The following is a 23,021-nucleotide window of genomic DNA, read 5'->3' on the forward strand; positions in this document are numbered from 1 at the left end:
TCACCAGGGCTAGAAGTTTGGTCTGAATCTTTATTCATTTGTTTACTTTACCAAACGGGGTCACAATCTACTTACGACTATAAAATTGCTTCCTTTTCCTCCCCAATAAATTGTGAGTGACTTTCCACGACAGGACACGCGGATTGTGTCATTCTCAGTAACATCTGCTCAGTCCTCTGCCATCGGAACGTGCCATGATTTCTCTTATCCTTCTCTCCATCAACATCTGTCTGGTCCCCTGCTACAAGGAGAGCACAGCAAACACATCTTTAGGCGGGTGTTAGTTATTTTTTAGGATGGATTTCCAGAGGCGGCATTCCTTCGTGCACATGAACATTTACAATTTTGAAAGCCAATGCCCAAGGGGTTCCTTTAAGACAGCAGAACAGGTGGACATACACGATTACTGTCCAGGTAGAAACTCTCATCACCCCTGACATCCTCAGCTCTGGATGCTATTGACCTGTTTTAACTTTTACGGCGATGACAGGTATAAAATGTCTGATTGGGTTTTACAATTTGATGTCTTTAATTATCAGGGAAAGTGAACCCTTTTTCATATGTTTTGTGAACATTTGTATTTCTTCATTGCTTATTTATCTATTCATATTCTTGGCCTGGTTTTCTTCAGGGTTGTCTGCCTTTTCCTGGTTGATTCTTAGGAGCTCTTTAATATAATGGATATTAATTCTTTGTTTGTTACACATGTTGCAAGTATTGTGTCCCAGCCTGCTCTTTTGTTTGCAACAATTTAGTTCTATGGTATCTTAGACTATTCATAACTTTAAGTTTTTATGTGGTCAAAACTCTTTTTCTTTCTCTTTATGGTGTCTGGTTTTTAGGTCGTGCTGAGAAAGAACTTTTTCCACACTGAACTTATAAAAATTTTCCTCTATATTTCCTTCCGGTATTGTTTTGTTTTATTATGCCGACACCTTTAGCCCACCTGCATTGGTTTTGAGTTTGGTTTTAATTATTCAAAATCATCTTGAAAGGTTTTACATTTTATTTTTCCCCCCCGAAGAAAAGCAGTTGTTGTCACTACTGTTTGAAAATTACAGGGGCCCCGAGGTGGCTCAGTCGGTGAAGCGTCCGATTTCGGCTCAGGTCATGATCTCTCGGGTTCGTGCGTTCAAGCCCCGCATCGGGCCCTGCACTGACAGCTCAGAGCCTGGAACCTGCTTTGGAGTCTGTGTCTCCCTCTCTCTCTGCCCCTCCCCTGCTTGCTCTCTCTCTCTCTGTCAATAATAAAATAAAAACATAAAAAAAAATTAAAAAAGAAAACTGCGTGTTCCCCCCAACTGATGAGAAACACTACTGTGTTCTTGAATTTCCTTATAAATTTGGGTCTTTTGAGGGAGGGGGGAGTTCTTTCTTATTTCCCATCAATTGATCTATTTCCCAAAATGATACACACAGTTTTAATGCCTGCAAATCTGTAGATACACATTCTCTCGGTATGTGGAAGGACGTTCTCCTTCTCAAACGTTTCTTATCCTCCCTCATTTTCAAATACACGTGTCAAGTCTCCCACCCCTGAGAAATCCCACTAGGCTTAAATTTCAGTGAACGTACGCATTGATTGAAGTAGAATTAGCATAATAACGTGGCCCTCGCCCTGTCGAGGCTCTGGTGTTAGACTAAGTCAAGTTTATGCGCTGGTCCTCAGGCTGTCCGTTTGTAGAGAGAAGATTGGGTTAGAGGTGAAGGTTTCTTCATGTTCTGTAACTGGAAACAGCAACAGTGATAATAGCATTTTTAGAGCCTAAAGTGTCACGCTGGGCACCAGGGCCCACAAAGATGGAGGGGACAAAATCCTGTTCCTCCGGGGGCTTTTCACCGAAGGGGAGGTTCAGCAGGCGCAAGAAATTACGGGCAGGAGGCGAAATTAATGCATTCTAGATTCACGGACAAAAGTCAATAAAAGAAAAAAAATAAATACACGGATGGAGGGAGCTGTGGACTCCACTGGTCGATAACCCCCTTGGGAATGTTTTGCCTATGGCGCAAATGTCCACTATTTTTAGCGATATTTCAGGCAAAAAAAAAAAAAAAAAAATTAGCAGTGGTGCCTGTATCTAAGTTTCCAGGCACCTGCCTACCTGTTTGGGTACCTTTCTGCTTTTAGTAACCAGCTGGTTTGTGACGGGCTGTTTTGCTCGGACACAGGAAGCATGTGTCCAGGCTCGGACACTCACAGCTTCTCAGAATCAGATGGGACCTCAGAGACCAACATCTTTATCACGTTGACCAGGAAAAGTCCCAGAGAGGGGAAGGGACTCGGCCGGAGTCCCACAGTTAACTGGAGCCAGGAGAATCCGGGGAAGGCTCTGTGGGTTTCCCTCGGGGGCCTGGGGCTGGCTTTTCTGTATTCTTCAGCGTCTCTACCATAGCTGGGGTCTGCGACTCTGTGTACCCATCCTGCTGGCCTGAGTGTGACGGAGGTCAGGCCGTGTGTGCTGGGGGACGGTGGGGGGCAGTGACCGAAGTAGGTACTGGTGTGTTGATGACATTTGGGGTCGGAGGGTTGTGACAGCCGCACACTCACGGTCACGGAGAGGCCATCTCGATGCACCAGGTGGCCCATCTCCCCGATGGCACCAAGCTCTCTGGAATCTGCCTCTCTGATTCCCAACGCAGGGAAAGACCACCTGAGTTCAATCGCTGCCCCTTCCGCCCCGGGCAAGGGCTCACAGAAAGCCTGAAAGCCCCCACTCCCAAGTCTAGGCAGAGGAGCCCAGAGTCTGCTGGGCTGGGTGCTGGGTGGATGGCCTACGGAGAATGGGGCTTGGGCTTAATTATCCTGAAGCCCCGTGGACTGTCCCTCACCCGCTAAAGGCAGGAAGCTGGGGCCTTGCTCTGTCATCATCACCTCCCTCCTCTGGGACTGCCCCAGGTGAGGCCCCATTTTTTCCCAGAAGCCGACTCCCACTCCCCCTCCACGGTGAGGTAGGTGAAGTCCTCTGGCCCCATTCCTGTAACCGGGCCCCGTGACTCCAGGTCTGGGTCCTTAATCTTCTCTCTCTTTAAAGGCAGCTTTTTTCTTCACGACATAGATGCACTTCCAACCCTGAGAAGCTCGTGAACTGAGATGTTTATTTTCCAAGCAGTGATGTCTTTGTGGATGGCTCATTCTATTCATTCATTCATTCATTCATACCTTCATTGAATAAGTATGCACCAAGCAGCTGGCCTGGGCTGGGCACCCTGTCTATGAAGGTGGATGGAACACAGTCAAATTCACCAATTCGGATCCCACCTGGATGAATGCTTTCCCCTTGCTGGTGGCAGGAGGGGGTTTGGTCAGCTTCCCCCCAGGCTGCCGGGGACAAGCCCAAGTGCTCTTTGGAGTCAGCATCCCACCCGGAGGCTCTGGAGACCAGTGGGGGCTTCCATTGCCTGTGGCCTTGGGCTCGCACTGGCTTCAGACCATATTCCCTACGGCACGGCTGGGCGCAGTGTCTCCACGGGACCCACAGTGCTGCCGGCCACCTCTTACCTATGATCTGCTCGGCCTGTGGTCGCCCCCGGAGAGCTGCACTGCCCTCGTGAATCAGGGCGGCCCCCAGGGTCATGTTCAGCATTTCCTAAGCGAGCTTCTGGTTCTCACCTAAGGTGGACAACTCTCCTCCCCCCCAGAGCTGCTCCCACCACCAGCTCTGCAGGAAGTGGTTCTTTTCTCTCTGCTTCCCCCTCTTCAGTCACACGCAGGGGCTTAGCGCCATGGGGAGGAGAAGCGGGGGCCAGCGGGACAGGGTCTCTGCTCGGATCGCCCTGCACCGGTGGGTGCCCAGGTCCAGCCGCAGAGGTGACGCCGATGTGCTGGGCACTTGGGGGAAGCTTTTGGAGTTTTTAGTGCTCTTGTTCCCTAAAATGGATACACTTTTTCCTGTCTTACCTAGTAAGGATATTGATATGTGCTAATTGTAAATTATTCATAGAATACAGAAGAGAATTAAAAAAAGAGTAGGCTACCCCTGGGCTCGCTACCTAGAGACCACAGCTGTTGTTGCTCTTGGTACACGTCTTTCTAGATACTTTTCTGTGCATACATTCACAGGTACTCTTCTAGATACATTCTAGATACTTTTCTGTGCAAACGCGTGTCCGTTTTAGGAAACAAGAATGGGCTCTTGTGACACATGGTTTCCCGCTTCGTGGCACGGCTGTCTCTCCCAGTCAGGAGACGTAGATCCCACTGACTGTTTTCAGGAAGTCATGATTTATTGCTCCCATCCCCTGCTGGGGACACTCAGACGGTTCCCATTTTCCGGGACTGTACCCCTGTGCAGTCCCAGTGTGATGTCCTCAGGTAGATCTCTAGGTGTGGGATTATGGGGCCACAGGGATGTACAGTTAAAAAGCCAGGGTATTGGGGCGCCGGGAGAATGTCCTGAAGGTCGTAAAGGCAGGGAACAGGGGAGGAGGTGAGACATGATGGGGGCGTGGCCCAGGCTGGTCGCCGAGGGGGTAAGAGAAGTGGTCAGGGTTTGCCTACTCGTTGCAGGTGGAAACGGCAGGATTTCTGGGTGGCTTGCACGTAGGACGTGAGAGAAAGAGGAGCCAGGAGTGACACCGTGGGGTTTTGGCCAGGGCTTCCGGAAGGCTGGAGGAGTCCTGTTCTGAGCTGGGGACTCTCAGGGGTTTGCTTTGGAGATGGCGTCGAGCCCCCACATGGGGTTGCTGAGTGGGCAGTGGGACGTGGGAGGTTTGAATGTGGGGCCTAAGAGAGGTCCAGGCTGGGGACATACCCGTGTCATCGCCGTGGTTGTGAGGGGGAGGGCAGCGGTCACGTGAAGCCATTGCCCGGCCTTCCTCTACCCCTCATTTGTGCCTCAGAGAAGGGAGCCCGAAGTCCCACCTGGTGCCCCCCTGGCCGTGCCCGTCAGCCACTCCTCACCCGACACTTCTTTTTTCAGGCACCTGCTGTCTCTGTGTGGGTTGTGGAGGGGGTTGCTATTTTGGGTTCCCTCCACCCCCACCCCACAGAGCAAAGAGCTTCCGAGGACATCAATGCCAGACCCAGCTCGCTCCAAAACGAGGTCACTGCGGAGCCCGGGGCCTCCACGCCCTGGGCCCCAGCCATATCTGTCAGCGATCCGAGACTCGTGTGGCCCCGCTCCCAGCAAGTGCCGTCTGGGCTCGGGCCGCCTCACTGGAGCTCAGAAGGCGGGTTCCAAACGTCTGCCGTGGGAAGAGGCCTTGTGTTCATTGCAGTTCCGCGGCCAGACTTGCTCCCCGGAAGGAGCAGGAGGGCGGCTGCGCCCCTGGTGTCCTATTTCACAGGAAGGATCCAGGCTCAGGCAAGACTGTCTTTGGCTGAGCCTTTTCCCTTTTGATCAAGCCTATAGCAGATAGCGGGTTAGCTCTGAAACAGATGGCTAAACAGACATTTGAAAAAAAACGTACAGTGAGGCACGACACCCACCCACGCGCGCGCACGCGCCCATGTGGCCGCTGCCCAGCTCAGGATGTGGAGCGTTTCCATCCGCCCTGGAAGGCTGCTCGGTGCCTCTTGCCCACAGCAGCTGCCTCCCAGCAAGGACCAAGCCCGGTCCTGACTTGCGTCACTAGCAATTAGCTCTGCCTCCCCTGGGGCGTCCCGTAAACGGAATCCGAGTGTGTCTGGTCTCTTTCACTCATCGTTCTGCCCGTGAAATCCATCCACGGGCCTGAGCGCAGCAGCCGGTTGTGCCTTTGTGTTGCCGCGTTGCATTCCGCCGTTCGAATACCGATTTTGTTTCGGGTCGATGGTTTTGCTCTAAGCAGCGTGAGGCCCTAGACGCTGTGTCCGTTTCAGCCTCGTAGGCACACAGCCTGGCACCGAGTTAGTCCGATAAGCGAACGGATCACCATTCTCTTCGGGGGACGTTAGACAGGTCTGCACGCGAGCCACACAGTGCGTGGTCGCCTCAGCCTTGGATGGTCTCTCAGCCGTGCTGGGTTACCTATCAGGGGCCAAGTAGTTGCTCAGGAAAACCTCTGGGGAGGACCCAGAGTCCACAGTCGTCGTCCCTCCCCACACTATGCTATGGAGGGCATGTCCTCTCCTCCATCAAGCCCATAGCAGACCACCACCTCATTACGATCCTGGTTCTGAGGTCGCGTGAGCCCCTGATGTGATCCCTTGGTCCCCAAGGTGGGGGGTGGAGACCCATCCCTACATCCCTGAGGCAATGCGTGCTGCCCCGGTGACATATCTAAGCCAGTGTGAGGAGACTGGCTGCTGAGGCCTTGCTGTGTGACCGCGGCCACACCAGTACCCTCTCTGGGCCTTGCTTCCTTCATTTGTACGGGCAGCCTGACTGTGCCTCGTTCTGGGTTCTCTCGGGACCTCCGTCCACTGCTGCCCCGCTTGGCTGTGGCAGCCTGCAGGGTGGGACAAGTGGGGACGTTTCAGCTCTGTTGGCCTCTGGGGTCCAAAGCCGCTGTCCCAGAATCCTCCAGGCGGGAAGCTGTTGTTCGGCCAGGGTGTGCTGCCGATAAGACCGTGCCCCCCCCACCCCCCTCCCCGCCCGGCCCTGGCCGTCGTCTTTGATGGTGAAATGTGAAATCAGGAAGCGGCTAGCTGTTGAGTGAAGTTGTATCGAAATGAATCCATCAAGGTGAATGGGATCTCGATTTTCTGCTCCGTGGTCGCTGTTTCCTGGGTGGAAACATGAAAGATGACAGGGTGCTTTCAATAGAAAACAAAGTGCGGTGGATGATGGAGTAAATGTTCGGCGGGTTGTTACAACCAGGCCCTCTGTGCAGGGGAGGGTTCTTCCCGCAGGCCCCAGACCTTCTGCCTTCATGCACCAAGGCTGGCTCGACGCGGTCTGAACACCTGGGTGAGTCCCAATGAAGAGGCTACGTATTCCGTCTACACTGGTAGCAAATGCACAGCACACACAGGACCACTCCAGAAAGGGGGAGGATCTAGGGTCTTGGGACATCAGAGGTGGGGACTTCGGGAAGGGAGAGGAAGAAAGGCGGAGGGCTTGACTGTCTTGGCATCCTTCCCTTGAGTCGGAGCGAGCTGGGGATTCACGAACCCACAGGTGCCAGCGATGATGTACGTCACAACGGCCATGTGCCTTTTGAGTCTGTAGGTCATGTTATAGTCATGAGGGGCTCTCCCGGACACTAACTCCATCCACCCCGAAAAGTATCACTGTCCTCATTTTGTTTTATTTTGTTTATTTTTGAGAGAGAGAGAGAGAGAGAGAGAGAGAATGAGCAGGGGAGGGGCAGAGAGAGAGAGGGGGACAGAGGATCCAAAGCAGGCTTTGCGCTGACAGCAGAGAGCCCGACACGGGGCCCAAACTCACAAACAATGAGATCATGACCTGAGCCGAAGTTGGACACTTGACCGACTGAGCGCCCCTCCCCCTCCCCTGGCACCCCTCATCGTCCTTCTTGTGGGAAGTGACTTGGGATCCTCTCCTCCGTTTACCCCTGGCTTTCCAGACCCTGCTCCCTGGTTACATGCTGCTTCAAGTTGAAAACATAGGCAGGAGAGGTGTTGGGGCTTGGGAGTGAAGCACGCGGTCGACCTGGCCTCTGCCGCTGGTTTGCTTTAGCCCTGGGGACAGTCACCTTATTAAATGCTGCAGTTCCCTTGGGCTTAGCTCCCCAGAGCACCCTCCTTATTTCCCCATTTGACTTTGAGTTATTTTGGTAGGTACTCTGTGGACCTCAGGCTTCCATACGGGAATACATTGCTTTCGAAATGAGACTTATATCCTGAGCCCCCAGGGAGAAGACAGAGAAAAGGTTCTCAGCAGAGATTCTCCCCAGACGAGTTCAGCAGAGGGGCAGGACCTCTATTAACACCTCTCCTGATCTGGATCCTGTGTGGGCAGCACTAGGCTCACGAATCCTCTGCCTACCTCCCATCAGGTGCTCGACCAATCCCTTTTCCCCAGAGCCGCTGGAGTGCTCTCTGGATGACAGAAATCTGGTCATGCCACTGTGCCCTCCCCCGACTTAAACCTTCTTTAATGTTTATTTATTTACAGGGAATATTTAATGTTTATTTACATTAAATATTTAATGTTTATTTTTGAGAGAGAGAGGGAAGGAGAGAGAGAGACAGAGAGAGAGAGAGAGAGCGTGTGTGCACAAGTGAGGGAGGGGCAGAGAGAGAGAGAGAGAGAGACAGAATCCAAAGCTGGCTCCTCAAACCCACAAACCATGAGATCATGCCCTGAGCTGAAATCAGATGCTCAACCGACTGAGCCACCCAGGCACCCTGCCTTCCCCCCGACTTATTCCCAGATCTTTATTCCCCAGATCTTGAGCCCCTTGGTCAGCACGCAGGTAATGCCGGGCAGGGGAGACACAAGGGGGTGTGTGTGGGGGGGCTGCAGTGAACTGGATGGAGGAGGGTGGCCGCACCCCATCTAAGGGGGACCATCCCAACTCTGTTGTCATAGAAGAATACGGGCTCCGTGTTCCCAGGTCCCGATTTCTCGACACAACCTGGGAAATCTGGGTGTTTATGTGAAATCTCCCAATTTTCAAAGGTTGCTTTACACTTTTTAATTTTTTTTAATGTTTTTATTTATTTTTGAAGGAGAGAGAGAGAGACAGAGCTTGAGCTGGGGAGGGGCAGAGAGAAATCCGAAGCAGGCTCCGGGCTCTGAACTGTCAGCACCGAGCCCGACGTGGGACTCGAACCCACCAACCGTGAGATCATGACCGGAACAGAAGCCAGACGCTTAACCGACTGAGCCACCCAGGCGCCCCTATACTTTTTAAAAAGTGCCACGTGGGCCACTCACAAAGCATTTTCTGTGGGCCGGATACCCACGTGTTGTGACCTTTGCCCTATCGCTACACGTTCACAAGACGTCGGTGGCGGTCCCTAAATGTCACGTTCTTTCATCTCTGCGACTTCCCGCGTCCCGATCCCTGCTCTGTCTGGCAGGTCAACTTGTCCTCATGCCAGAGGTGGGACTTTGGGCCAGTGACTTAACATCTTGGTTCCTCTGTTCCCTCCTCCGTAAGGTAAACGTATCATGGGAGCTGTCTCAAAGGCTCCCTGGGAAGGAAGACTGCGTGAGCTGATGAACGCCACGTGTTAGAAAGTGCTTGGCGTGTTATAGGTGCTAAGCCAGTGTCCGCTAACATTGTCATCGTCATTAATCGATCATCCTTCTCTTGGCGGTCTTGTCGGAGACATCTTCGAGGACTCCCCAGGGACAGACATCCCCACCCGCCTGGATCCTGTAGCGCCCGTGGCCCCCACCCCATCCCATCTCGCTGCACTGACGGTCTGTCGGCCTCTCTGCCTTCTCCGTCTTCCCCTGGGGGAACGTTGTCCTTGAGTGCTGGGCCAAGGATGTGCTTCTTCTGGGGGCACGGCAGGTGGGCTTGTGTGGCCCCTGGGTGATGTGACACCATCCCCCCAGTACCCCCCTCCCCTCACTCGCTGGTGGAAGCCAGGAAACAGGAAGTGAAATTGACAGACGCTGACCAACTTGGTTTCACTTCAGACGTGAATGAAAGGGACTGAGCCTCCCCCTTCCGGGTGGGGGGGCGGTGCATGGGGAGTCATGGTGTGCCATCGAGATTTTTTGGATGCATCTTTCAGTTTCAAAAGTGTGAAGCACTGTTACCATGGGTTGAGAACTTTTAGCGCCAGATGACTGTGTCCCAAACAGGACGTTGCTATCTGGGTCTGGTAAAGTACCTGGGAGTTTTCTGGGCTCCCAGCTGTGGGGCCTGACGGTGATGTTATGGTCCCATACAGTAGCGTTCCTCAACCTCTGAGCCGTGACTAATTCTTCTGCCCTTGAGCTGGCGTCTAAAAGAAAAAAAAAAAACAACAAAAAACAAAAACCCCTCTGTGGTCGCAACCAAGATGTGATGACAGACTCTGAGCCCCGAGAGTCTCGCCCAGCCCACTCTGGCACGTTTCGGGGATGCTGCGAAACTCAGCCGAGCTGTCTGTCACAGGAGAGCCAAGCGAGTGGGGGTAAGACATTCAGATCAGCACAAGTTCTGTTTCTCGCTGCTCGTACAAACAGGCACTTGCCGGAAGCTGCCTCAGTGGGGACGAGGTGGAGCCCTGTGAGGGCACGGTCAGGTCTTTGCTGGGAATGATGGAGGTTTTCCATTGTCTCATTTTCCATGACTCTGATACGGTTATGACCCGGGACTTTTTTTTGTGGGGGGGTGTGGGGGGGTGCTGGCTGAATGTCTGTGATATTCAGGAGTTCTGGTAGGAGTCGGGTGAGGGATGGATGGGCTGAACTTGAAACTTGCCCCAAATTTGTGTTCCATTCATGGTGGCCTGTTACCCACACCATGTGGGAAATATGTGTTCCGGAGCTGTGTGGTGTGGCTGAAAGAACATGGGATGTGGGGTCTGGTTCTTCCTGGACGACCTCCCGGAGCTTGAGTCTGTATCTTTAATAATGCACGTGTAGGGGCGCCTGGGTGGCTCAGTGGGTTAAGCGTCCGACCTCGGCTCGGGTCATGATCTCCCAGTTCGTGGGTTCAAGCCCCACATCCGGCTCTGTGCTCACAGCTCAGAGCCCGGAGTCTGCTTCGGATCCTGTGTGTGTCTCCCTCTTTCTCTGTCCCTCCCCGGCTTGTGCTCTGTCTCTCAAAAATAAATAAACATTAAAAACATTTTATAAAAAAAATAATAATGCGCGTGTGATACAGGACCAGTGGGAAGAAATTAGAGGGCCGATGTGCAGAGGGGTTCTGGGACGGAGAGGGTGAAGTGTGGTTGCCATCACTGATGCCCTTGAGTCCCTCCCCACTCTCCAGGCAGCTCAGCCCATAGAAGCTGGGGAAGGTCAGCCTCGGGGCTGGCTCCCGATTCTTCCACGGCCTTTTACCTGATTTTATTTGTGTGCTGTTGGATCCTTTTCAAAGAGGGCCCTCCCAAACTGTGTAAACTTCAGGCCCAAGAAAACCTGGGTCCATCCCTGATCCCGGGACACGAATAACGCAGGATGGTGTCTGTTGTCTCTGTGTTAGAATCTTGGCCTCATCTGTAGATAGGGATCCAGCTACTGACCTCTTTGTGCATCTTGTCTGTGGTTGTTATGAAAAGTACTTACTTAATACCCCAAAGGAGAATCAGAGCCCCGGGGACCAGCCAACCTGTGTCAATAATAATGGCGGACAGTCCTGGCTGGAAAGTGAGAGGCTGGACATGATACTCCTTTAGCTCAGTGGTGGAGAGGGTAGGAGGTGTGCAGGGTCTGGTTCTCCCTGAGGAGTTTGTCTGCTGACAGTGACTATTAACACACACGTGGCCCAGTGACAGACCTCACAGGTAGGGTTTCAGGGGGCCGTGAGGTGGGCAGGACAGGGGTCATTATTCCCTTTTAGCAGGTGCACAAACACACCAAAAGGGGTCAAGGAGCTCTTTCAAGGTCACGCTGCCGCTGAGAAGCATAGCAACATTCAAATGCGTTATCGAAACTCCAAATACAGGGTTTTCACCTGCTGCCTTGTTGCTTCTCCAGGAAGCTGCACCTACGAAAGACCAGGGGGGATTTGCTGACCAGGACCTGCTCTTTCTAGAGAGTGACCCCGCTTTAACTACCTACTGTGGGGGCTTGTGTGCCGCGCTCCGTGCCTGGTGGGGTCACCACGTCCTCTCAGCCCACCCGGGAGCCCATTACTCTCCAGGGGGGGAAACAGGAGACTGAACTCAGGGGCGCTCCCCTCCCCTCCCCCTCTCTCCGCCATTGTCTGGCTCACGGTTAACCCGAAGAGGTTGGCAGTGGTTCAAGTGGTGGAAAACCAAACTGCCCACGTGAGACGTGGTGACTGCCCCTTTGATTTTGCGATTCTCTTTTTCCCAGTTGACGGTTGGCTTAAGCATTTGGCATGGTGTGAGGGGCGGTCTTCTTATATTCTGATTAATGCTGCACATTGCCTGTCCAGTAGGGTAATGTCGGATGTCAGCGGCAATCAGCCTACCTACAGAGCTTCCATTAGAGTTTATATCCGTGCTAGAGACCCAGGTGAGGAAGGACCTAGAATGTCAGGACCGGAACGGGCTCCTGGATGTGTCCAGTCCCAGGCTGGCAAACTCAGATGCCCACAGGGGCTGGGCAGGTGGCCACGCCACGGGAATCAGGCCAGGAATAAGCCAACAGGGACTGGCAGGGCTGTGGGGTTCGAATTCAAAAACGTCAGTACCTTGCGCTGACCGAACAAAACTTGTCACACGGAGCACGTTTGGCTCATGTGTCATCGGTCCACAGCTCGAATGTGGCCAGACCTCTTCACTACACCACCAGGGGGAGGGAGGTCTTTAGGGGCAGACCACAAATAAATTCACGAACACAAGCGTTGTCTTGCAAACTAAAACAAAACAAAACAAAACACCTTCACTGCACATAAGGTATTGAGTGTGGTCACACAAATTATTTTAATGCGTCCTCATAATATTCTCACTTTATTTTTTTACAACATTTTTAGTGTTTATTTATTTTTGAGAGAGGGAGAGAGACAGAGCATGAGCAGGGGAGGGGCAGAGAGAGAGGGAGACAGAATCCGAAGCAGGCTACAGGCTCGGAGCTGTCGGCACAGAGCCTGACGTGGGGCTGGAATCCAAGAGCTGTGAGATCATGACCTGAGCCAAGGTCGGACGCCTAACCGTCTGAGCCACCCAGACGCCCCGTAACATCCTCACTTTAAATGTGAGGGGACTGAAGTGCAGAGTAGCCAACTTCGGTTCCATGTTGGGTGACCGTTAAGCCCTGCTTGCACCGGACAGTCCTGACCATCGTTATTGTCCCACTGTCATCATGAATAGCCCCTTTTACTCCACAAAGTGCCCTGACTCAGGGGATTAATCACGCACTAGCCGTAAGGTCCCCGTGGGCTATGGACTTGGCCATTTTCCTTGACCTTCTGAGACAACATGGCCAGCACCTGGCCAAGCAGTCCTGATTCCTGTCTGGAGCTCTCTCCTCTGCCGTCTCCACAGCAGGGGGACAGTGATGTGGGTGCTGATATGAACCCTGGGGAGAGGCGGGGCAGTGCAGCTGTTAAGAACAGCGCCCACCCTGGCCCCTGTCTGACCCGGGTTCGAATCCAGATTCTGCTACTTACCTGCACAAGCCTCAGTTTCCACATCTGTAAAAGGGGGCTGACAATAACGGCTACTTCACAGCCTCGGGCTGGAGATTAACTGACAGGATGCATGGAAACCGCTCAGCTCGTGGCTTGCGGTGACATCATTAATTACTACGGGGCTGTCGACAAGTGTTGGTGCAGTTCATGGCCAAATCCGTCACCGCCCGGTGGTGAGGAGTGACGGCCTGATCTGCTTTTGGGGCCTGAAGCCCTGCGCTGCCCCACATCCTTGGGCGCTGGGTGCAGTGGGGGAGGCGAGAGGCCCACGCAGATCTTTGTGACGCTGCTTGTCTCCCTAAGGAGGCAGGTTTCGACTTTCACTGTTGCAGCAGGAGGCGGAGAATTGACTGGGGCACACTTTGGGATCCAGCGATGATGTGTTTCCCCAAGGACCGCTGTCACTGTCAGGGCACAGACAGGACAGGAGGGGCGGGGGGCAAGGAAGGGCGGGAGCAGGGGGGCTTGCCAGGGCCTCAGGGCCCATGGGATGTGCGGGTTGGAGGGAGTTCTCCAAGCAGCCCAGGGCCAAGTACCCAGAACCCTGCCAAGAGCTTAAAAACCCCTCTGTCCAGGCTGCACCCTAGACCAGCTAAGTCAGCATTCCTGCGTGACCACAGACATCAGGGTCCGGGGCGCTAGGAGCTCAGCCCCCATTCTGCAAATTAGGGTCCAACCCCATTCGTACCGGGACTGTGAATTCTTATTGCGAGCACATGCGGATAACGCTGGAAAAGCACGGTGTGAGCCACCAGGGGCCGTGCAGGCATGAGGTCGGTCCGTCTGTGCAGCCTCCAGGACCTCAGGGCAGCGCTCGTTTGACAAATGAGCCTAACCGGGCACCCTGCCTCCGTGTTTACTCATCGTGTATTTGCTCCCCTGCGTCTGGTCACACGTGGGGGTAATGGAACCTCGATGAGATGAGGAAAAGCACTTTTGGGGTCTTCGTGATGCTGGTCTGGGGTTTGGGGTTTGCACTGGCTCGAACTTGCAGCCCAAGGGTGTGGTGACTGGCTTCACGTGGCCCACGGCTCAGGGCTGTCGGCCGCCAGCCATGTGGCTTCCCCAGTCCAGGCCTCAGTTTCCTCCTTTGCGCTTGGGGATCTGCGCGCCTGCCAGCGTGAGGGGTCGGTGCAAGGCTTCTGCTCGGCCATGCACTTTGCAGCATCTGAGCTGCATGCCTCCAAAGCCTTTATTACCGTTGCCACAGAGAACTCGCGCTCTGCTGACTTATGGATCTTTCTCTATTTGCATTTCTGTTTCCCTGTATTATTTGCGGCTGGTGGTTCTCCTCATCCGCATTGCCTGGGGACGCTTTTTAAAACGCCGGTTCTGTGTTTCAGTTAGCTGGGGGTGGGGCCCGGGAACCTGCATTCGCACGAGTGTTCTCTGAATGATTTCTACAGCTCAGTGTATGGCAGGGGAGGCGAGCGGAGCCCCCACTCCCTCCTTTCCTTCCCTTCGTATTTTCCATCTCTTTTGGGCGTTGGTACTTGGGCTTTGGTGTAAACAGAGCAGGTGTGACCCATGCTTACCGCTGTCTCGCAGGTGTCCTATCCCTCTGAACCCCGGTTTTCTTGACTGTAGGGCGACTGCTCAGGTACGGGGACATTTCTGTGTGCCTACCTGGGCTCCAGGCCACTCGGCCTGAGGCTTCTCCCTGGTGTCCGAGCCAGCCTCCGCACCCTCCCAGGGACCCCACCCTCCCCCCACCCCCCTCCACCCCCGGAGACCCCACATGGCCAGCCCTTGGGGAACAGTACTGTGGTGAGCAGAGCCTGGCTCTGGGCTGATGTGTGGCCGTGAGGAAGTTCGGGATGAAGGACCGAGTCTAATCCCAAGCCCAAGGGACGGGGCAAGTGGCCATGAGCTGCAGCAGGGACGCTGCGAGGAAGGGAACTTGTCTCGAGCCCTGGTCCTGGGGGGCCTCCTCTGAGCGGCTGGGATCCTAAGAGCGAGGATGAGGTGGTCATGAGCTGCCAGTTCCTGAGCACGTGGCCATTTGCCAGCCGCGTACTTTCACCTTGCGCTCATTTCATCGGCCCGTCAGCCCCCGAAACTGCTCCTGTCCTCGTTCTAGACACGAAGGAGCGGAGGCCCGGCTCGTAAGCCCCCCGCGCGGGGTCCCGGTCTGCTGTGGTTAGACTCACTCTGCTGCGGTCTTATTGCTACAACAGGACCGGCATCTCCACGGCGCGGTACAGTCTCACCGCACTTCTGAACGCGGTCTCGGTCTCCGAACTGAATCCTTACCTTCTGACGCTCTATCCCCGGGCGCTTTTTAAAAACCGCTCTACTGAGGTCTGACGAGTGTGGTACAAAACCCACTTGCGTTACCTGCACAATTCAATAAACTTCAGCAAACTTGCAAGGCTGTGCCGCCATCGCCACGATCCAGGTTCACGGCGTCTCCGTCACCCCCAGAAGATCCCTTGTGCCCACCGGCTCCAGGCCGCCACCGATCCAATCTTGCCACCAGTTTCCCTCTCTGTCACCATGACATTCCTCCGCAGAGGAAGCTGAGGGCCAAGGGTTGTGACTGTCCCAATTGTACAGCTGAAGTCTTGCTGGCTAACCTGGTAGAAGTGTCAGAGCCGGACTCGAAATCTGTCGGCCCAGTGCTGAACCCGTTCCGAAAACCCCTCGCTCCAGCAGCAAGCCTCGCAGCTGTTTCCCCATTTGATTTTCAAAGTCCTTTCCCCTCTCCCCCTCCTCCCCTCCCTCCTCCCCTCCCCCTCCTCCTCCCCCTCCTTCTCCCCCTCTTCCTCCTCTCCTTCCTCTTCTCCCTCCTCCCCCTCTCCCTCCTCCTCCTCCCCTCCCCCTCCTCCCCCTCCTCCCCTCCCTCTCCTCTCCCTCCTCCTCCCCCCTCCTCTCCTCCCCCTCCTCTCCTCCCCCTCCTCTCCTCCCCCTCTTCCCCTCCCTCTCTTCTCCTTCCTCCTCCCCTCCCTCTCCTCTCCCTCCTCTTCCCCCTCCTCCCCTCCCTCTCCTCTCCCTCCTCCTCCCCCTCCTCTCCTCCCCCTCCTCTCCTTCCCCTCTTCCCCTCCCTCTCTTCTCCTTCCTCCTCCCCCTCCTCCTTCTCCCCCTCCTCCACTCCCTCTCCTCCTCTCCCGCTCCTCCCTCTCCCCCTCTCCCCCTCCTCCCTCTCCCCCTCCTCCCTCTCCTCCTCCTCCCTCCTCCTTCCCCTCCTCCCCTCCCTCTCCTCCCCCTCCTCCTCCTCCTCTCCTCCCCCTCCTTTCCTCCCCCCTCCTCCTCTCCCTCTCCTCTCCTTCCTCCTCCCCCTCCTCCCTCTCCCCCTCCTCCCCTCCCTCTCCTCCTCTCCCGCTCCTCTCTCTCCCCCTCCTCCCCCTCTTCCCCCCCTTCCCCTCCTCCTCCCCCCTAACTTTGCCACCAGGGGCAGCCTCGGCCAGGCCAGCCATTTCCTGAGGTTGCTGAGGCCTGGAAATCAATTTCAATTGAATAGCGGTTCCCTCCCTGCAGAGAGACAGAGCTCATTTCCTGCAGCGGGAAGGGGGACGGTGATGTGTGGCTGGGGCTTGACCCAGCTCCCCCAGGTAGGAGAGCGAGAAGCGCACGAGACACTGCGGCTCTTTGGTGTTCATCTGTAAAGCTCTCAGGTGCTGAGAAACTAAACCCAGAAGCGAGCCGCTTTAGGGCATATGGACGGCATTTTCGGGTCTCTGTTTCCCCTTCCACGGTGTTGGGGGCGTCGTGCTGGCCATGCTGGGGACTGACTGCTCGTGCCAGCACTGCGCCCAGGACATCTACCTACCCAGGTCTCTGGCCCCCCAGGGCAGGACCCTTCCGGGGTCCAGGGATCAGGCCACGGCTGGGGAGATGGGGCAGAGCAGGGGTCCCCATCTGTGGGTCCGCCATTCGGCCCAGATCCCTGGGGGGCAAAGCCTAGGCTCGCCTCATCCCCCCAGGGTTGGAAGATCTGTTCCAGGGAGGCAGGATTGGGTGGGAACAAGGGCCTGCCTGGAGCCACCCCCAGATGAGAGACGGTCCAACGGTCCAACGTGCGGTTCCACCTGGTGTTTGAGTGTTGGCTTTGCGGTCTTGGCAGGGAGGGCCCCGGTCAGGATCAGCAGTGTGGGTGTTGACGAGGGCTCTCAAGCCCTGACCTCCGTGCACTGGCTGTACCGAGCTCCTGTCTCAAAGCTCTCTTGGGAGGATATTCATCTCTTCGTGGGGTAGGGGAGGGCATAGGACAGGGTGCCTGGCCAGATCTCGTGGAATCCTGGCTCTGTCGCTGCCCTCGTGACCCGGGTCCAAGTAGTTCACCCTTCTGAGCCTCAGCGTCCACACCTGTAGAATGGGAACCAACGCCCCAGGGAGTTTCGAGCACCCGGCCCGCTCGAGCCTGAGACATTTCATGATTGCAGTGTGGCCTGCCTGGGCCTCTCGTTTTGGGGGGGTTCTATCCCAGGCCCCAGGAAATGGTAACTGTGGGTGCCTGCAGGGCCCGGAGGAAGAAGAGGAGGAGGACAGTTCTGTGTAAGCAGTTGGTGCTGAAATTTGTGTTATTTCCTCTAGGGGATGGTTTGTTCATTTTAGCTGGTGATTATAAATCAAGGGCCCAAATGCGCGGAAAGCCACTTTCGTCAAGACTTTAATGAGGCTGAAGGGAGCCTGGGTGGGAAACAGCCTTCGTAGGGGGCCCTCACCGTGTGCCAGGCGCTGTTAATCAGCCCTTGAAGCTGCGTCCTGTCTTGTACAATCCTCGCAACCTTGTGAGGCAAATCTTCTCTGCCCCATCTCACGGATGAGAACATGAGCTTTAAGAAGGTGAGGAGACGCCCAAGGTCGCATGGCTAGGAGGTGATGTCACAGGAGCAGTAGTGCCCGGGTCTCTGCGACTCCAACTCCCCTGATCTTGACGCTGTTCTATAGACACACACTTTCATGTGCGTTGATGCAGAAAGGGGGTGGGAAGGCTAGAAAAAAGCGATGTCTATGTGGGAGCACTCATTGTCTCAGCGGTGGAGAGGTTCCTTATGGGCAATTTTGGTTTTGGTTTTAGATGTTTGTGCACCTTCTAAATGTCAACATAAGACTATGCAGGGGAGGCAAAAAAAAAAAAAAAACAACAACAAAAACTTTCCTTTACCCTCTTAGGTTCTGTCCCGGAGGCATGTGAATCAGGAGAAAAGAAAGATTAATAGGAGAGAAGGTTTATTTTGCATGGATCTGAGGGCTTGACAGGAAAGAGGTGAAAACCCACAGAAGTTAGACTCAGGAGCTTATACACCATTTTGACAAAAGGTGATAAACTGCGGAGAAGTAACTAGACAAAAGGAAGGGCTTCTAGGGAGGTTAGCTGTGGGAAGGTAAGTCTATGAGGGAAACTAATGGAAGATAAGGATTACTTAGTAAGGTTTGTAATCCGGGGTCAAGTTGGTGGCTTTGTCGTTGATAAGACCCGTCTCTGGTGATTAAGAGTCACCGTCCTCTTCCCTGTATGGGAGAGGGAGACACCTTTACAGGTGGGAATTTATGTTACCTCTACAACAGGAAATGTATGCCCTGCTTTCAGACAGAAAAGTGGAGGGCGGGGAGACAATTGCTTTCAGCTCAAAATGATCCTTACGCCAAAGTGGCTTACTTTGGGGAGGTATGCTCCCATCTCCCTTTACCGTATATTACCTTTATTTTTAAAAAATTTTAAAAATGTTTACTTTTGAGAGAGAGATAGAGTACAAGCAGGGGAGGGGCAGAGAGAGGGAGACACAGAGTCCAAAGCAGGCTCCAGGCTCTGAGCTGTCTGCACAGAGCCCGACGTGGGGACTCAAACTCACAGACCATGAGATCACGACCTGAGCCAAAGTGGGATGCTTAACCGACTGAGCCACCCAGGTGCCCCTATATTACCTTTAAATCAGGATACATGTGGTTACATTTCTTGTTTTAAATGTGCTTTTTTTTTTTTTTAATTTTTTTTTTCAACGTTTTTTATTTATTTTTGGGACAGAGAGAGACAGAGCATGAACGGGGGAGGGGCAGAGAGAGAGGGAGACACAGAATCGGAAACAGGCTCCAGGCTCCGAGCCATCAGCCCAGAGCCTGACGCGGGGCTCGAACTCACGGACCGCGAGATCGTGACCTGGCTGAAGTCGGACGCTTAACCGACTGCGCCACCCAGGCGCCCCTAAATGTGCTAACTTTAAGGACGCGATCCAAAAGAGAAAGATCCATGTGTTTAAATGTCCACAATGGACTTGCCTACCGGGTAGGAAAACCAACGTGCCCCTTAACATGTGACTAATGGAAGGCCTGAAAAGCCGCTCAGATTAAGCAGCCATTAAAAACAACAGGCTGGGGTGCTGGGTGGCTCAGTCGGTTAAGCGTCTGACTTCAGCTCAGGTCGTGATCTCACGGTTCGTGAGTTCGAGCCCCACGTTGGCTCTGTGCTGACAGTTCAGAGCCTGGACCCTGCTTCGGATTCTGTGTGTGTGTGTCTCTCTCTGCCCCTTCCCTGCGGGTGCTCTGTCTCCCTCTCAAAAAATAAATCAACATTTAAAAGATTAACAAGAACAAGACAGCTGGGTGGTGGTAAGGCAGCCGGGGAAGGTCCTGGGATGTGACAGGATGCGACATGAGGCAGAACCCAGTGGGGCCGTGTGGGGAAAGAGTTCCACGGAGCAGCACCAGAGGGACCAGGCTCAGGGCGAAGTGGCCTCTGGGGGACACAGAGCGGGCTTCGGTGGCTTCTCTCTGCTTTGGACTCCTGCGGCGCAGGCCTCACCGTGGCTGTAAAACTCGGAAGAGCCTCCGTCAATTCATTTTAAAAAGGACAACAAAGAAAATCAAATTAAAGGAATGATTTTCCATCACAAAGCCCTGTTTCATTAACAAATATAAAAGACTAGTGAAGAAAAGCATCCTCTTCCCCCGGGGGTGAAACTGCGGTGGTTGGTTATTCAAAGAAAACAGAATTCAGCTGAACGGGCTGTGAGAGTGTGTGAAAAACACATTTCAAGGGCTTTGAAAACTTAGAAGTAGTAATAACCGCCGAGCACCAACAGCTAGGATTTATTGAGCACTTACTATCTGCCGGGCACTGAGCTGCCACATTGTCCCAGATGGCCGCTGTCACCGTCACTGCTGGATGCAAGCGCTGTCCTTGAGGGCCTCTCACGCCCCAGCTCACTTAGAAGCACAACCTCCCAGGGAGCTGAGGAAACAGACCGAGAAGGGAAGTAAACTGCCAGTTAGTCATGTGAGGTGGGCGCCATGATTACCCATGTTTCACTGGGTGAGAAGTTAGAAGCCCAAGCGGGCAAAGCCATAGCTCAAGGTCAGAGGTGCTCTGGCTGTCCCGTCGGTGGCATGAGTGAATGAGTGTGTGGCCGGGGACATGTGGTAGTGTGGAGCGTTTCTTTAGAAGCACTGTTCTGTGATGCTTGGCTGCGTGTTGGGGTTCGTCCCAACCTCGACCCCGACAGACCCTGCAGTGTGGAGCATTGACTCCCTCTTTGCCGAGGCCAGGTCTTAAGGACAGCTTTGAGATTTAGATACAAAGAACAGGTGGCAATGAGCCAGGCAGGTAGCTTTCTATGAAGTCACTTCAAACCATGCTAGCATTTTAAGATCAGGCAGCTGCTGGGTTCCAGAAAAAGCGACCCCCCCCCCCCGCCCCCACCAGCCCTGGCTGCCTGGAGTTCGAGGTTGGGAGTTGGAAGCAATGACCTGCTCAACTGTGCTGAGCCTACAATAGGTGGAAGAAAAAAGAGAGGGCCCACGGGGCCTGGAGGGGTCGGGGAGGCTTCGTGGGGGAGGAGGGCGCACTCTGGGGCCTCACCTGGTGGCTGGGCCCGAGGGAGGGCATGCCAGGTTCGGGAGACAGCCAGCAGGACAGCTTAACGAGCGCCAGGAGGGGGCTGTTTGTTCGGGGCCGGGCAGACGTCCACCCTGAGTTGAGTGTCTTACTTGCTCTTCTGCAGAAGTGCGGGAGCTTTAGAGGGGAAAGGGTGTTGTTCCTTTTGTTTTGTGTTTTTATTTTTTATTTATTTAAAAGAATTTTTAATGTGTATTTATTTGAGAGAGAGAGAGAGTGAGTCGGGGAGGGGCAGAGAGAGAGGGAGACACAGAATCTGAAGCAGGCTCCAGGCTCCGAGCTGTGAGCACAGAGCCCGACGTGGGGCTCGAACCCACGAACGGTGAGATCATGACCTGAGCCAAAGTCGGACGCTCAAACCGACTGAGCCACCCAGGCGCTCCTCTTTTGTGTTTTTAACTGAGACTTTTTCTCAGCCACCTTAGAACCAGGTAGGTCACTGGTTTAGAGTTCTGGAGCCACAGGTGGCCCTTCAAGGGCAATTTTGATTGCCTGACTTTGTGGCTTTACCTGGTGGGCAAGGAGAGCAGGTCTGTTTGGATGGCTGAAGAAACCGTAGAAAGGGCCGGTGACGCCCTTTGTTCTGAAGTTATCGACTAGTTGTGACTCAGATCAGTGTATGACTGATAAGAGGACACCCTCCTCCTCGGGTGACCCAATCATTGAGTCAATCATGGGGTGACCGGTCCTCTGTCCTGCCCCTGACTTCTGACATTCAGTTACTTCCCTTCTCGTTCCCCCAAGAATATGAGGCAGCAGTGGATAAAAGGGAATGGGATGAAAAATTAGAAAAACCTGCATAGGGCACCTGGGTGGCTCAGTCGGTTGAACGTCCGACTTTGGCTCAGGTCATGATCTCACAGTCTGTGAGTTTGAGCCCCGTGTCGGGCTCTGTGCTGACAGCTCGGAGCCCGGAGCCTGTTTCGGATTCTGTGTCTCCCTCTCTCTCTGTCCCTCCCCTGCTCATGCTCTGTCTCTCTCTGTCTCAAAATAAATAAAAACATTAAAAAATTAAAAAAAAAGAAAAATAAAAACCTGCATGATAGGAAAAGAAGGCTAGAACATAAGATGAATTTGTCCCCATGATCCACCAGTGCTGAAAGGTCTGTCCATCTGACAGGTGGGGAACCATTTGTTTGCTTCTGAGTTTTCTGGTGGCCAAAGCAAAGAGGTAAACCCAGTGGCCTGAGGGCCATCTCTACTGCCTTTAAAGAAGTTCTCATAGCCAACATGAGCAGTGGACAGGAAGTTTCATGGGGCTCTTTCTCATGAACTCCCTCAAGGCCGAAAGGTCTGCCCCAAAGCACAATTCGGTGAAAGCAATTCGTCAGGGGCCAAAGCAAACACATGCTCTCAGAAGAGGCCTTGATTATTGTTAAGGCTTGGTTTTGAGGGTCAGAGACACTGTGTAAAGCTGGGATTCTTGGCGAGGGTTTTCCCTCAGGGTCTCAGGAACTGCCCAGGCCTCAGAAATAAAGTGATGCATGAGCTGTGCTTAGAGCAGTGTCTGGCGCGTAGTAGGTGCTCAGTTAGGCTGTTCCGCTGTTGCCGTTGGGCCAGCGCGGTCGTGCCCAGTCGAAGAGCACTCTCGTGCTTGCTATGCAACATCAGAAGCTCTTTGCAAAGGAGAGGCTCATTTCGAGAGCGTCTGGAGAGGGTCTGGTGATGCTGGCAGGGGGATTATTGAGAGATTTGCTGCAGAGCAAACACCGAACTCAAGGCACCCTAATGCGTGCATTTTTGAGGTTCAGGGAGAGATGCAGGGAAGAAGAGGGGGACTGAGAGGGGTCTGCGGGTGACGGGGCGGGCAGCACGGGGCTGTATCACCGTCGCACGGCTTCTGCCTGGTTGAAGACAGGGCTGCATTCCCGAGGGTTTGTGGCCCAAGATGGGCTTTGGAAGTCACTTTCCAGCCACTCTCTGGATCAGGAAGTAAGCCTGGCAAGGATCTGGGGCCCTTCACAGTATCATCTGAGAGAGGAACCCTATTTTGAGTTGTGCCATTTATTCGAAATTACACTGAGCACTTCGTGTTCTTGAAAAATCAGCTGCCATCCCAGGAGATCAGACTGCTGCAGCTGAGGCGTCTCAGAAT

Source organism: Panthera pardus, unplaced genomic scaffold (assembly GCF_024362965.1).
Source record: "Panthera pardus isolate Hobbes unplaced genomic scaffold, ASM2436296v1 HiC_scaffold_12, whole genome shotgun sequence".
Lineage (NCBI taxonomy): Eukaryota > Metazoa > Chordata > Mammalia > Carnivora > Felidae > Panthera > Panthera pardus.